Source organism: Ascaphus truei, chromosome 12 (assembly GCF_040206685.1).
Source record: "Ascaphus truei isolate aAscTru1 chromosome 12, aAscTru1.hap1, whole genome shotgun sequence".
NCBI lineage: Eukaryota > Metazoa > Chordata > Amphibia > Anura > Ascaphidae > Ascaphus > Ascaphus truei.
The window spans coordinates 41,504,226-41,521,401 of NC_134494.1; the positions used below are offsets into that span (position 1 = coordinate 41,504,226).

The window sequence follows — 17,176 nt, forward strand, 5'->3', positions numbered from 1 at the left end:
GGGTGTGAGATAACATACAGAATATTGTGAGGGGATGTGATAACATACAGAATATTGTGAGGTGTGTGTGATAACAGAATATTGTGATGGGGTGTGATAACATACAGAATGTTGTGAGGGGGTTTGATAACATACAGAATATTGTTAGGGGGTGTGATAACATACAGAATATTGTGAGGGTGTGTGTGATAACATACAGAATATTGTTAGGGGATGTGATAACATACAGAATATTGTGAGGGTGTGTGTGATAACATACAGAACATTGTGAGGGGTTGTGATAACATACAGCATATTGTGAGGAGGTTTGTGATAACATACAGAATATTGTGAGGGTGTGTGTGATAACATACAGAATATTGTTAGGGGGTGTGATAACATACAGAATATTGTGAGGGTGTGTGTGATAACATACAGAACATTGTGAGGGGTGTGTGATAACATACAGAATATTGTGAGGGGTGTGTGATAACATACAGAATGTTGTGAGGGTGTGTGTGATAACATACAGAATATTGTGAGGGTGTGTGTGATAACATACAGAACATTGTGAGGGGTTGTGATAACATACAGAATATTGTGAGGGTGTGTGATAACATACAGAATATTGTGAGGGGTGTGTGATAACATACAGAATATTGTGAGGTGTGTGTGATAACATACAGAATATTGTGAGGGTGTGTGATAACATACAGAATATTGTGAGGGTGTGTGATAACATACAGAATATTGTGAGGGTGTGTGATAACATACAGAATATTGTGAGGGTGTGTGATAACATACAGAATATTGTGAGGGGTTGTGATAACATACAGAATGTTGTGAGGTGGTGTGATAACACACAGAATATTGTGAGGTGTGTGTGATAACAGAATATTGTGAGGGGGTGTGATAACATACAGAATGCTGTGAGAGTGTGTGATAACATACAGAATATTGTTAGGGGATGTGATAACATACAGAATATTGTGAGGGTGTGAGATAACATACAGAATATTGTGAGGGGATGTGATAACATACAGAATATTGTGAGGTGTGTGTGATAACAGAATATTGTGAGGGGGTGTGATAACATACAGAATGTTGTGAGGGTGTGTGTGATAACATACAGAATATTGTGAGGTGTGTGATAACATACAGAATATTGTTAGGGGATGTGATAACATACAGAATATTGTGAGGGTGTGTGTGATAACATACAGAATATTGTGAGGGTGTGTGTGATAACATACAGAACATTGTGAGGGGTTGTGATAACATACAGAATATTGTGAGGAGGTGTGTGATAACATACAGAATATTGTGAGGGTGTGTGTGATAACATACAGAATATTGTTAGGGGGTGTGATAACATACAGAATATTGTGAGGGTGTGTGTGATAACATACAGAACATTGTGAGGGGTGTGTGATAACATACAGAATATTGTGAGGGGTGTGTGATAACATACAGAACATTGTGAGGGGTGTGTGATAACATACAGAATGTTGTGAGGGTGTGTGTGATAACATACAGAATATTGTGAGGGGGTGTGATAACATACAGAATATTGTGAAGGTGTGTGATAACATACAGAATATTGTGAGGGGGTGTGATAACATACAGAATATTGTGAGGTGTGTGTGATAACATACAGAATATTGTGAAGGTGTGTGATAACATACAGAATATTGTGAGGGTGTGTGATAACATACAGAACATTGTGAGGGGTGTGTGATAACATACAGAATATTGTGAGGTGTGTGTGATAACATACAGAATATTGTGAAGGTGTGTGATAACATACAGAATATTGTGAGGGTGTGTGATAACATACAGAATATTGTGAGGGTGTGTGATAACATACAGAATATTGTGAGGGTGTGTGATAACATACAGAATATTGTGAGGGGTTGTGATAACATACAGAATGTTGTGAGGTGGTGTGATAACACACAGAATATTGTGAGCGGTGTGTGATAACATACAGAAAGTTAGGTTACATGAATGTGATTGTATAATGGTTGTGTCTGTATTACTGTACTATACACAGTGTGATTGAACATGAAGTGTTACTGTGTACAGAGTGTGATTGCATTGGGGGTGCTACAGTATACAGTTACAGTGTGATTGTACGGAGGTGTTACAGTATGCAAAGTGTGATTGTACAGGTGGTGTTATAGTATACAGAGTGTGATTGTATAGGAGGCATTACAGTATACTGACTGTGATTATATAGGGGATGTTACAGTATAGCGTGTAATTATATAGGAGTGTTACAGTATACAGGGTGTGATTTTATAGGGGTGTTAAAGTATACAGTGTGAATGTATAGGGGTATTACAGTATACAAAGTAAGATTCCATAGGGGGTGTTCGTTTACAGATTGTGATTGTATAGGAAATGTTACAGTATACAGTGTGATTGTAACAGGAGGCTACAGCCCAGTGTGATTGTATATTGGGTTATACAGTATACCGTGTGATTATATAGGGGGTGTTACAGTATACATTGGGTGATTGTATAGGAAGCATTACAGTATACTGAATTTGATTATATAAGGGGTGTTACTGTATATAGAGTGTGATTGTATATTGGTGTTACAGTATACAGAGTGTGATTATATAAGGGGTGTTACAGTATACATAATTTGATTATATAGGCAGTGTTACAATATACATTGTGTGATTGTATAGGAGGTGTTACAGTATACAGAGTGTGATTGTATAGGGGGTGTTACAGCATATAGAGTGTTATTATATAGGCGGTGTTACAGTATACAGAGTGTGATTGTATAGGAGTTTTTACAGTATGCTGAGTATGATTATATAGGTGGTGTTACAGTATACAGATTGTGATTTATATATGGGGTGTTACAGTATGATTGTATAGGAGGTGATTGTACAGTATAGGGGTGTTACCGTATACAGAGTGTGATTGTATAGGAGTTTTTACAGTATGCTGAGTATGATTATATAGATGGTGTTACAGTATACAGATTGTGATTTATATACGGGGTGTTACAGTGTGATTGTATAGGAGGTGATTGTACAGTATAGGGGTGTTACCGTATACAGAGTGTGATTGTATAGAGCAGGGTGGCGCAAACTTTTTCCCCTGCGCCCCCCTGCCAGCGGTTCCCCTCTCTCCGCGCACCCCCCACCCCCACTTACCTCGGCTCCGGCGGCATGACTTTACGCTGCCATAGCAACGTGACGTCACATGACCTCTGCCGCGTCTAAGAAGCCGCCGGAGCCAAGGTAAGTCAGGTTTACAGAGGTCCTGCAGCTCCCCCGGCACTTAACTTAAGGGCCTTCTGGCAGCGCGCGGGGCCTCTGTAACCCCGCGCCCCCCGCAGACAGTCTCGCGCCCCCCAGTTTGCGCACCGCTGGTATAGAGTGTGTTATAATGTACCGTTGGAAAAAGACGAGACGAGGACTCCTCCCACTGATAGAAAACCGATGATGGAAAACAAAAGAACAATTCCCGCACTCCTACCAATTTGGGTTAAAATATACTAGTGCCGTGTTATCATTTAGAACCGAAGTCTGGGTAACAAAGGGGACATTTGGTTGCATCTTTTGATCAAAACAGGATTCAAGCCGCCGACCACGTCAAGGTAATCTGCTAAACGGAGTCTAAAAACAGGCTTAGGTTTAGGGGTGCCAGGTGGCTTCTCCAAAAATACTGGACTCAGTGGTGAAAGGTGCTTCAGGTCACTGTGTCCAGGGAGGAAAATACTGGACACATGCATGTCCAGTATTACAGCACCTCTCATTTTTTAATGGACAGAGTATCCAAATACAGGACAGTCCGGTTCAGTACCGGACACCTGGCGACCCAGACTTAGGTTCTAAATTTAAACGTGTAACTAGTATATTTGAACCCAAATTGGTAGGAGTGCGGGATCTGTTCTTTTGTTTTCCGTATATGTACGGCCAATCCTTTAACCAGCAGCGTACTTCACAAAGGGAGGAGTGTAGGTGATATGTTCAGTCTTGATAGAAGATGATGGTTTATTGAAGTGTATTACAGCAAAAATACCAGATCCCGGCAGCATTGAGTATAAACTCTGCCTGGTCTTAGTTCTGTGCTAGCTAACTAGTGTGGTACCGGGTAGTGAGTTTTGACAAAAACGGGTAACGGGTAACCGGCCAAAATCAATAGTTCTACCCGGCCGGGTACCCGTTACCCGGTTTTTCACTTACCTGCAGGGTAGCGGCGACATCTAGGAACAGCAGCAGCGGTCCTGTGGCGGTGGCAGCATCGGAAGTGTCTTCAGCCGGCGTGGGACAGCAGGAATCCATTCCTCAGCACCGCAGCAGGTAAGCAGTGTGTGTGTGTGTGTGTGTGTGTGTGTGTGTGTGTGTGTGTGTGGGTGTGTGTGTGTGTGTGTGCGAGCCGTCAGACGGCTGTCCAATAGGAACCCTCCGTCTCCTGCTCCGGTCACGCGGTTCCCCGGCGGCTCACACACACACACACACACACACACACACACACACTGCTTACCTGCTGCGGTGCTGTGGAATGGATTCCTGCAGCTCCCACGCCGGCTGAAGACACTTCCGATGCTGCCACAGGTAAGTGATGTGATTATTTTCAGCTACCCTGACATTACCCCACGCCGGGCCCACTTCTCAGTTGCCGGGTCCAGGTAATGTCCGGGTAGCTGGAAATGTGCCGGGTACCGGGTAATTTCGGGTACTCGGTACATCACTATAGCTAACTACTGAGGTTATAACGTGGTTTTTATACCATATCTAAGCATTCAAAACTGCCATTCACACCCCACCCACCTTTGGTCTCCTTTCTGCTTTACATTGATGGGCCAAAAGTTTGCGCCCCCTGATATAGAGTATGATCGTGACACAGAAAAGAACTGTAACATGCATGATGTGTGCTTACAACTACTGCATGGCAGGTGTTACATGCATTGTATGGCGGTGTTACATGCATTGTATGGCGGTGTTACATGCATTGTATGGTAGGTGTTACATGCATTGTATGGTAGGTGTTACATGCATTGTATGGTAGGTGTTACATGCATTGTATGGTAGGTGTTACATGCATTGTATGGTAGGTGTTACATGCATTGTATGGCGGTGTTACATGCATTGTATGGTAGGTGTTACATGCATTGTATGGTAGGTGTTACATGCATTGTATGGTAGGTGTTACATGCATTGTATGGCGGTGTTACATGCATTGTATGGCGGTGTTACATGCATTGTATGGCGGTGTTACATGCATTGTATGGCGGTGTTACATGCATTGTATGGCAGGTGTTACATGCATTGCATGGCGGTGTTACATGCATTGTATGGCGGTGTTACATGCATTGCATGGCGGTGTTACATGCATTGCATGGCGGTGTTACATGCTTTGCATGGCGGTGTTACATGCATTGCATGGCGGTGTTACATGCATTGCATGGCGGTGTTACATGCATTGCATGGCGGTGTTACATGCTTTGCATGGCGGTGTTACATGCATTGTATGGCGGTGTTACATGCATTGTATGGCGGTGTTACATGCATTGTATGGCGGTGTTACATGCATTGCATGGCGATGTTACATGCTTTGCATGGCGATGTTACATGCTTTGCATGGCGATGTTACATGCTTTGCATGGCGGTGTTACATGCTTTGCATGGCGGTGTTACATGCATTGCATGGCGGTGTTACATGCATTGCATGGCGGTGTTACATGCATTGCATGGCGGTGTTACATGCATTGCATGGCGGTGTTACATGCATTGCATGGCGGTGTTATATTCATTGCATGGCGGTGTTACATGCATTGTATGGCGGTGTTACATGCATTGCATGGCGGTGTTACATGCATTGTATGGCGGTGTTACATGCATTGTATGGCGGTGTTACATGCATTATATTGCACCTCTATAAAGAGAGATTTCTATCTACCAAATTCTAACACCTTGTGCCTTAACTTAATGCCAGACTCCATGGTAAGTAATTCTCTGAGATAGAAATGATATCCTGCCATTAGACATAGTTACATTAGGACACCAAGTTGCTTTAACCATTATAATATTGGGAAAGGTGGAGGAGTCTGGGATGTTAAACACAAGATTTTCTTGTTTCCACAAATACAAAATATATTTCACCCCCATCCAAATAATACACTGGATGACCTATAACAGAGGTGGGTAACTCCAGTTTCAAGGGCCACCAAAAGGTCGGGTTTTCAGGATATCCCTGCTTCAGCACAGGTGGCTCAGTCAAAGACTACATCACATGTGCTGAAAGCAGGGATATCCTGAAAACCTAACCTGTTGGTGACACTTGAGGACTGGAGTTGCCCGCCCCTAATCTACATACAATGTCCTATTCACGATGCACGAACAGTTCTCCGATGCACGAACAGTTCTCCGGGATAACCTTTAATAACTCATAATGTAAACATAACAGACTTAACGGTTCGCATGTACAGATTGAAGTTCTCACCAGGTACCACACAGTTTTACATGTATTTCTTTTCATTATGGGTGAGTGCAGGGGCCAAGGGTGCAGTTCTGTGCACTGCAGCATCATGAGTCCAAAAAACAGCATTTTCATATAAGGCAGTCTCAGTGCAGAGCCACCTCTGAATAAAGCAGGGTCCAATCAATCAATCAATCAATCAATCAATCAATCCATATGTCTTAAACCACCTGATTTTAATAGAGGTAGAAACAAGTTACCACCTATATTCCATCTAGGGTTGCCAGGTGGCTTCTCGAAAAATACTGGACACAATGGGGAACGGTGCGACGTGCTCGGTGCTCGCGACAGACACAGACACACACACACACCCTCTCACCGCTCCATTACTGCATACCTGAGCTGTGTGTAACAGCATGCGCAATCCACATTACTACGTACCGCAGCTGTGTGTTACAGCATGCGCATCCCATTTACTGCATACCTGAGCTGTGTGTAACAGCATGCGCAATCCACATTACTACGTACCGCAGCTGTATGTTACAGCATGCGCATCCCAATTACTGCATACCTGAGCTGTGTGTAACAGCATGCACAATCTCCATTACTGCATGCCTGAGCTGTGTAACAGCATGCGCAATCCCCGTTACTGCATACCTGAGCTGTGTGTAACAGCATGCGCAATCCTCATTACTGCATACCTGAGCTGTGTAACAGCATGCGCAATCCCCATTACTGCATACCTGAGCTGTGTGTAACAGCATGCGCAATCCCCATTACTGCATACCTAAGCTGTGTGTAACAGCATGCGCAATCCCCATTACTGCATACCTGAGCTGTGTGTAACAGCATGCGCAATCCCCATTGCTGCATACCTGAGCTGTGTGTAACAGCATGCGCAATCCCCATTGCTGCATACCTGAGCTGTGTGTAACAGCATGCGCAATCCTCATTACTGCATACCTGAGCTGTGTGTAACAGCATGCGCAATCCCCATTGCTGCATACCTGAGCTGTGTGTAACATCATGCACAATCCCCATTGCTGCATACCTGAGCTGTGTGTAACCGCATGCGCAATCCCCATTGCTGCATACCTGAGCTGTGTGTAACATCATGCACAATCCCCATTACTGCATACCTGAGCTGTGTGTAACAGCATGCGCAATCCTCATTACTGCATACCTGAGCTGTGTGTAACAGCATGCGCAATCCCTATTACTGCATACCTGAGCTGTGTGTAACAGCATGCGCAATCCCCATTACTTTACTGCATAGCGCCTGACTTTCACTATCTTATTGAACTATTATCGTTTCCTTTATGGAGTTATTAACTCCCCTAAAAATCTCACCCTTTTTGTTTATCATCCCCCTAAGAATTGTAAATGATACGTACAGAATAATTTTATGAAAGTTATCACTTGCCTAAATCCCTCAATTTCAACTTGTACTTAAAAGGGCAACCCCTCCTAGGACCAAATTTGACTATTGCCAGCAACATGTTTAAGATGTTTTATCTTAATGACTGACTTTTGTTTTTAAATCGAGGTCTGGCATCTTATACAGTTGTTATATATGTATATATATTTTATTAGTATTTGGTTTGATTTCCTCTGGCGGCTCCTTTTGTCTGATGTCACTATATGTCCTCAGCAACTGCTTACAAAGCCAGAGCCCCCATCACTCTCTTCCCTATTTCCAGTAGTTCTATAATATGGAACGGGTGGGACACGGGTATGTAGATACAATACTTGATTGCTCTTTCATAATATCCAGTTGCTTACCACAAAATCTCTGGCCTTCCTTCACATAAAACACAGAAACAACACAACATTTCCGAGAACATGAGAAACAAAACACTTTTGATTTCAATCCTATACCTGATCTTAGCTGTTTCAGGGACATTTCTATTTGTTTCTGATGAAGCACTTTATTTTTAAGTTGTACCTGTGACTGTAAACACTTAACCTTTCCATTTGTTTCCCTCGTATGTTTGAACCTACACCTGCCGGACAACTGCCTGCCTGTTAATAACAATCCCAGCACATTGGCTAATTTCTCCATCTTATTTGTAGTCTTTTAGCTAACTGTCTGAGCCTGCAGTCACAAATGTTGCATTACAGACTTATTGACTACCCAACCTAACAATGCAATTTCATAGTCCACTCCTGATCTGTATTCCCGGGATGAGCTGGTCAGTCTTCTCTGCTCCGGCTTTGACCCTTTTTACAGGTATTACAGGCATCCCAATGGATCGGATTTACTGCCCAACCTAACAACTCCTGGGAAATATTTCCTAATACTCCTCAGAAATATAAAGTATTCCTCCCTTCCCTGACATACTGGGTTGTAATACTCACCAAATCTGCTATTGGACACCTCTGGTCTGACTCCTTCGATTAGAGAAGGTCCTTCTTGCTGTGGATTGCGTTCTTCCTCATGGGGTTGAGAGTTGGTATTAAAACTCTTTGATGTCAAATTTCTCTCTAAAATGTCCTTTAATCCTCTGTCCAGCAAAAGTTCGCTTCCGGGGTCACCAATATGTTGGGAAAAGACGAGATGAGGACTCCTCCAACTGATTGAAGATGATGGTTTATTGAAGTGTATTACAGCCAAAATACCAGATCCCGGCAGCATTGAGAATAAACCCTGGCTGGTCTTAGGTCTGTGCTAGCTAACTACTGATCTTATAACATCCAAACCTGCCATTCACACCCCACCCACCTTTTCTTCTCATTTCTTCTTTTCATTTACGTTATATCCTGTCCTTGCTGGGGTGTGCAGCTGGGGTGCTGGGGAAACGGGAGGCAAAAGCAGGAAGATGCGGTGCACCAACAATGGCAATAAGTAGACAGCGGGGGACTTCCACAAAAAAATGAATGGTTTATTCGGTCATGGAGAAAACGGATTTCCATTGGTGGTGCCTACTTATTGCCATTGGTGGTGTAACGCATCTTCCTGCTTTTCTCTACCGTTCCAGTACCTTGGCGGACTGCACACCGGAGGATCAGAACCATTTTTAAGTCAAGGATCCACACCATAGCAGCATGTGAGTTTCTTTTGACTATTTAATGCTGCTTGTTGAAATGGGCTTAGGCTAAGGCCCCGGTCACGCCGCTGTAACGCGCGCCCGCGCTTTTGGGGGCGCGTTCAGCCGATTCCCCGGTCTGCAGCTCACTGCAGGGGGAGAGACCGGGTGGGGGCGTGGCGGAGGAGTGACGGGGGCGCGGCCATGACGTGACCCGGCAGGTTCGCCCTCATTGGCTGAACCGCCGGGGGGCGTGCCTAGCCGCTCGACGCGAGTCCTGCTCTCAATTCTATTGAGAGCAGGAGTAGCTCTCGCGCGAGCGCTGCGGCCCCCCCTCGCAGCGTGCCCGGCGCCATTGCGGGGAGGGCTCTCGTGAGCGCAGCGTCCGCCACAGCGGACGCTGTAGTAGGCAGCGGGGGCAAGGCCTTAGCTTGCAAACCATAAGGTTTTAGAAGGAATCCATCCTGGTTGCTGCCTGTTCTCATAGAGAAACAACCAGGTAGGCGTTACCTTCACAAACAGAAGCTAGCCCTGCATTTGCTGCTCTCTATGGACATCTGAATAAGGGAAAATCTATTTATAAAGAAAGAAAGGATCTGTGTATGTTTATTTGGCAGGGCACGCTTTGAGCCCCAGGTGACTTTTTGGACTTCTTACATATACGCCGGGCGCCTCCTTGCTGTCTCCTTTCTGCCGCCCTGCTTCTCCATCCGATTCGCAGCGTCAAATAACGCCGCGGACGTCACGCCACGTTTTCCATGGCAATGTGATGTTGCGGTGTCACAACGCCGCGTTTACCATGTCAACGAAACGCGGCGCGACGTCACTTTGGTGACGTCTGCGGCATCATTTGACGCTGTGAATCGGAAGGAGGAGCAGGGAGGCAGAAAGGCGGCGGGCGGCGTATGTGAGTGCATAGGGGCGGCGTATGTGAGTGCATAGGGGCGGCGTATGTGAGTGCATAGGGGCGGCGGATTTCATTTCCTCAGTGCAAGGTGTATGTGCTAAAAGTCATTTTTAGCCTGTACTTAGGTTATTGCCACTGCCCCCACATATGAATATGAACACCATAATTCTGACTATCACATATACAGTGTGATTATATAGTGGGTGTTACAGTATACAGAGTGTTTTTATAGGGGATATTACAGTATACACAGTGTGATTGTATAGGGGTGTTACAGTATACAGTGTGGATTTATAGGGCATCTTACAGAATACACAGTCTGATTATATAGGGGTTGTTACAGTATACAGAGTGTGATTAGTATAGGGGTTGTTACAGTATACAGAGTGTGATTAGTATAGGGGTTGTTACAGTATACAGAGTGTGATTAGTATAGGGGTAAGTTTCCAGTTGTTCCCTCAGAGGTACACGCAGCATTCAGACCTCCCATAGGTGGTGGAAATCTCGCAGTAACTTCTGGCCGTGTGAGGTGGAAATGTTTATGCTGGGACTGCGGGAGTCACAGCGTCTGAACACAGACTGTCTATATACGGCTACACGTGGGCAAGACAGGCCTCCTTATTGATAGCCAGAGCATGCTGAGTCACAGCCACAGAGACCTGCAGAATATCACACAGCGCCCTCACAGGTATAGAACATGCTAATGTTACAGCGCCCTGCTTTATCCATATGCAGAACACATAAGCGTATGAGCAGCAACAGTGCTATCTTCCTCCCAACACACCAACTGGCCACCGGCATCATTAGAGCTCAGGGTAGCACGTATCATTCATACACAGCACAGAAGCGATCACAGTGCAGGCAGTGGCAGTGCCAATCTCCTCCTTCCCACTTGCACGGAGACTCGTTAGTATTTTTATAAGATCACCTTAAACTTTAAGGGGCCTATGCAGTAAGCGTTCATAAAAAAAAAATCGCCGGGCCATTTATATCGCCGTTTTTTTTAGCGGTGCTCTCACGGTATTCAGAAAGCGTCGATTACTTGTGATAGCAAAATTCCCAAAACGGGCGAGTTGCCGCCAGCGATAGGATCGACCCTCTGAAAAGGCCTGACCCGGCGATTCATTTCTGCTGCAGAGAGAGCTGCTCTGAGAGAGCCGCCTCTCCTAGCGAAAATCTCGCCCGAAATGTGTGTTTTTAAATATACATTTTATTCCTAGTGTAGATGAGCAGGGGGTCTCCGGAGCAGAACCGCATTGGTTCCAGGTCCGGGAACCCCCTGGCTCCCGAGATACAGGCCCCGTTATGGGGTGCCGGTATCTCCTATGCATGTAAATGTCCCGATCACGTGACACGAGACATTTCAATGCATAGGAGATACCAGCACCCCATAACGGGGCCTGTATCTCAGGAAGTAAGGGGTCCCCGGACCTCAAACCAACGCGGCTCTGCTCCGGAGACCCCCTGCTCCTCTACACTAGGAATAAAATGTGTATTAAAAAATATTTAGTAAGCACCAAAACACAACCAACCCACCCCTGTTGCCCCCCCCATAAAACCATTATTTATTTTTTATACACAATTAATATCCCAGGCCGGCGGGGAACCCTGGGTCGTCCCGACGGGTGTCCCGCAGGCCCCACAGTGCACCCCGGGGGGTACCCACGGGTGTCTGGGAGCCTCCGGGTGGTCCCCGCTAGGCTCCGTGGCCTCCAGGTGGTCCACGCGAGCCCCAATAGGGTCGACGGGTGTCCTCCGTGGGTGTCCCCCGGTCATCCCCACAGGGGCCTGGGTGCCTTGAGTGCTCGGGTGGTCCCTGCGGGTCCACGGGGCCACCACAGCTGTGGGGCCCCTGGTTCTTCCCCGCAGGTGTCCCCCGTGGGTCCTCAGGTGGCGTCCGGTGGTACCCGTGGGCGTCCTCGGGTGGTCCCTGTGGGTCACCGCAGGCCTGAGGTATCATTCCTGTATGTAAAAAATAAAACATGGCCTACATTTAAATCAATACGCGCCCTCACCCCCTCCCCCCACCACCAAACTCATACAGTACAGTAATGGGCAAAATATGGATAATAGATTATTTGCCCATTATTAAACAAAACATTAGCCAGTATAAATAAAGTAAATAAAACCGTTCTACTTACACAGTGCAACCGGCTTCGATTTCAAGCCTGAAAAGCCTGCTCGCCAGAGTCTAAGTTGCGACTTTTGCGTCCAAGTTCACAGGAACGATAGTAGCGGACGCGGTTGAGATTTTATGCCAATTTGAGTTCCTGGAGATTTGGAATAACTCCCGGTCAGGAGGGACCAAGTTCCCAGAAGAGAACGTAGCGGTGGCATATGGAATTTTATACCGATTTGGGTTCCAGGAGATTACGAGCTAAGTCCCGGTCAGGGTAAAACTCTCCCATAGAGTTCCCTGCACCTAGGAAAGTCTAGTTTTTGACCCCAGTCCCAAAGTAAGTGTGTCTTTTTGTCTGTATTTTGTGTATGATTGTGTGTAAGCAAATTTATGCCACATACACTGGCGACACACTTTATTCGAGCTTGGCTAGTCCCACGAATTCGGGTATACCCGGGTGTATTGAGGTTTGTGACTGTTTTCTGCCCGAGTGCACTGAGGTATTTTCCAAGCAGGGATTGAAGCATTTTATTCCCGGTGGCTGCAATACTGCACAGTATATATATATATACTGCATTACAATTCATGAATTTATGCCATCTGGTAGACACGCGAAGCATTGCAGCCTATTAAATCCTAATCATTATCATTTAACAGATCAGCCGCCCATCAGCCAGGCATGAACCCAGGCTGGGAAGGCAAATGCAACGGGGCTTGTCAGAGGTGAGGAGTGGCGCATTCCAGGTATCTGCCAGGTACATACCGGGTATTTGCTCGAATAAAGTGTGTCGGTGCAGTAAACTACAAGTTATTTAATCACCTTGTTTTGCTCAATGAATGATACCGTAGGTTCCACGTGCATCCCTAAAGGGTTCCCTGCAATATTCAGGTAATTTGAAAATTGTACCAAATTCGGAAGAATTTAAAATGCATCTGATCTCAGACGCACTATTAGAGAGGGTTGGAGATCCTTACAATGCATCTGATCTCAGACGCGCTATTAGAGAGGGTTGGGGTTCCTTACAATGCATCTGATCTCAGACGCGCTATTAGAGAGGGTTGGGGTTCCTTACAATGCATCTGATCTCAGACGCGCTATTAGAGAGGGTTGGGGATCCTTACAATGCATCTGATCTCAGACGCGCTATTAGAGAGGGTTGGGGTTCCTTACAATGCATCTGATCTCAGACGTGCTTATTAGAGAGGGTTGGGGTTCCTTACAGTGCATCTGATCTCAGACGCGCTATTAGAGAGGGTTGAGGTTCCTTACAATGTATCCTCAGAATTTCACATACAGTAGGGTTCCTTAACCAGAAAAAGGTTGGAAACCAATTCCTTAGTAGCTGACGCCTTTTTCTTCCTTGCCCACTCTAAGGCCACGTCCATGGTCGGCGAGACATGCGTCACGATCACAATGCCTTAAGGGTGCGTGCACCTATGCGATGGGGCGCACGGTACATGAAGAATCAGTTCAATTTAATTCTGCGGCGCTATGGCCAGGTCACGTGAGCGGTTCGCCCAATGAGGGCGAACTAGATCTGTGATGTCACGGCCACACCTCGTTGCGTATACCCAGGCCACAAATCGCTGCAGGTAAAACGCTGTGACATCACGCGCACGGTCGCGAGCTCACCATGGACCTAGCCTAAGCTACGGAGACGAGCAACAGAAGAGTCCTGTACTGTTCCCCTAATGGGTTTTAGAAGGGGACGCTTATTGTTAGTTAGCATGATTTGTGGTGTTTTTCGGCTTTGCTCTATGTTACTTTAAGTACAAAAAGCTTCAGTCATTTGATAGTTTGCAGTCATACTAAGTATTGCAGTATGATCATTTTCAGGGGCTCTTGGCGGGGTGAGCTTTGCACTCCATCCTATACTTTAGGGTCTCCGTATGGGGACTGCATGGGTGACTATGTGTGTCTAATAGGTGCATGTAGAAGACTGGATGAAGGAGGCACGGGGGGGGGGGGGGTGTGACATCATCCCTTGAGTGTGCTGAGGAGGTGCTGGCAGGGTGAGTGCTTCAACTCCCACTGGCAGCAGCAGCACAAAGTCTGTATTGTGACTGGTCCAGGACAAGAAGCAGAGCTACAAGCTGTATACATGGAGAAGCAGACTGTTCCCAGACAACTGCAGACTGAGAGAGACAGAGGGTATACAGTATAGGGAGAGGACCTGACAGTGAGTCTGAGAGAGAGAGAGAGAGAGAGAGAGAGAGAGAGAGAGAGAGAGAGAGAGAGAGAAAAGAGAGAGAGAGAGAGAGAGAGAGAGAGAGAGAGAGAGAGAGAGAGAGGACGAGAGAGAGGACGAGAGAGAGAGGACGAGAGAGAGAGAGAGAGAGAGAGAGACTCATCTGCAGACTGAGAGAGACAGAGGGTATACAGTATAGGGAGAGGACGAGAGAGGACGAGAGAGGACGAGAGAGGGAGAGAGAGAGAGAGAGAGAGAGAGAGAGACAGAGGGTATACAGTATAGGGAGAGGACGAGAGAGAGAGAGAGAGAGAGAGAGAGAGAGAGAGAGAGAGAGAGAGAGAGAGAGAGAGAGAGAGAGAGAGAGAGAGAGAGACTCATCTGCAGACTGACACATAAAGATATGCAGAAGATAGGGAGGCAGTGAGAGAGTCTGATCATATTCAGTATGCTGTGAAACTACTTCCCTGTGGCAGAGAGGATTTTATTCCCATTCATAAGATGGGAGAGGGAGAGGGGGACAGGGAGGGGGGGAGAGAGGGGGAGGGGAGAGAGAGAGGGGGGGGGAGAGAAAGGGGGAGATAGGAAAGCAGTGAGGGATGGAGAGAGGGAGAGGAGGCAGGGAGAAAGGGGGAAGGTGGGACTGATGGATTGAGGGAGGGGGAGGCAGGCAGCGAGAGAGAGAGAGGGAGGGAGAGGCAGGGAAGGAGGGAGAGGGAGAGGCAGGGAGAGGAGAGGCAGGGAGAGAGGCAGACAGAAAGTACATGCAGTTAGAAAAAATATTTCTATTAAAAGGTATATAAATGTAAAAAAAAGTGAGGATCTTAAGGCAGAGATAGGAGTGGAGGATTCTAAAGAGAGAGAACTGAAGTTTGAATAAGAAGAAAAGCAGCCAAGATCCCTTATTCAATATGCGGGGAAGCAGCTTCCTTACGTTGGGAGACAAATTGAGCTCCCCTGAAATGAATATCTTCTCCAGCACAGGAAAGTTGGTTCAGCACATTGAGTGAGGGCCTGCAAGGGACTTGGGACATTTCCAAACGTTGGCTGGTCCCTGTTCAATTTGCTGTGAAGCTGTTTTCCTCTGCTGGAGAAGAGATCAGCTCCATTTAAATTATCAGGAAGGCAGCATCAGAGCCATATTGAATAAATCCACAAGGCAGAGACATCTGCAGGCTGAGAAACAGAGATAATCAGACTTTCAAGATAAGAGAGAGACAGAGAAAGAAAGGGAGGAGGAGGGAGAGAGAGAGAGGGAGGGAGACATGGGTGGAGTAAAAGAGGGAACAGGGAGATGGGGAGGAGGGAGAGAGGAAGACGAAGATAGGGGGCTAGGGAGAGAAGGAGGGAGAAAAGAGATAGGTAGGAAAGGAGGTGGAGGAAGAGACAGAGAGGGGCAGAGTGAGAAAGAGCAGGGGGGAAGGTATGTACACGTGAGAGGTAGTCAGAAACATTTGCAAACTAAGGCAGGGGGCCCAACTCCAGCCCTTCCAACAGGTCAGGTTTTCAGGATATCTCTGCTTCAACACAGGTGGCTCAATCAGTCCCCGCTTCAACACAGGTTCAATCAGAGGCTCAGTCTTTGACTGAGCCTCTGATTGAGTCACCTGTGCTGAAGCTGGGATATCCTAAAAACCTGACCTGTTGGGAGGGGAGGAGGGCTTGAGGACTGGAGTTGGGTACCCCTGAACTAAGGCACAGAGATAACTCCCAAGACAGAAAGATGCAGCGCAGGAAGGATAAGACATATCCTGTGTGTGAGCCTTCCCTCGTCTCTCTGTCTGGGGAGATTTCTCTCCCACCGAAGCCTCACCCTGCAGGAGTCGGTATAACAGCCTATAACACATCCTCCCTTCCTAATAACACAATCCAAATTGAACGGTCGCCTTCAGATGGTACAGGAAGAAAACGGGGGGCATCCTTTCATATTCCATTAACATGCATTGGGACGAGGGAATCTTTATCAGGAATCCATTAGTAAATAACACAGATTGTGTGTGTGTTTGGGAAAATCCAAGCGGTTGGTGTTAGTATTAAAACAGCACTACTGCTGTGCTGTTCTGCAGAAGGTTTTGTTGCTGTTGTTTGGTTCACTTTCTGGTCAATAATCTGTTCCAATGAAACCCACCACGGTCTGAGTCCTGTAACAAAATGACCCTTGTGTCTCTTTTGCTATAGGTGACACATTGGGAGGAGAGGTTCAGACCGAGGACTTGAAGCAAGGACTTCACTCCGGACTCTGACCTGCTTTTACTGCTTGGAAGTTGGCCCAGGATTTCTCTATCCTATGGTGAGTATTATTATTATACAGCACCAAGCGATATGAAATTGAGGGATACTGTTTTGGCTCTTCTAGAGTAGCTTAGCAATGTGACAGCACAATTATCTTTAAGCTGCAAAGGAGGATGTGCGTTAATTAGGGCTTGCCCCTATGTAGCAAGAATCTCTCATCATACCCTGTAGCAAGTGTAGGACTTTGTTCTAAACCCAGTAGCTGCAACAGTCTGTGGAC

General features: G+C 46.3%; 1 protein-coding gene across 1 annotated transcript in view; it reads left to right on the forward strand.

Annotated features, from left to right (window-relative positions):
* CHST1 (carbohydrate sulfotransferase 1) overlaps positions 1-17,176 on the forward strand; it is a 28,915-nt gene that overhangs the window by 9,297 nt on the left and 2,442 nt on the right. The window contains exon 2 of the mRNA XM_075567541.1: positions 16,843-16,954. The gene's annotated coding sequence lies outside the window, so the exon portion shown is untranslated. The remainder of the gene's footprint in view (positions 1-16,842; positions 16,955-17,176) is intronic.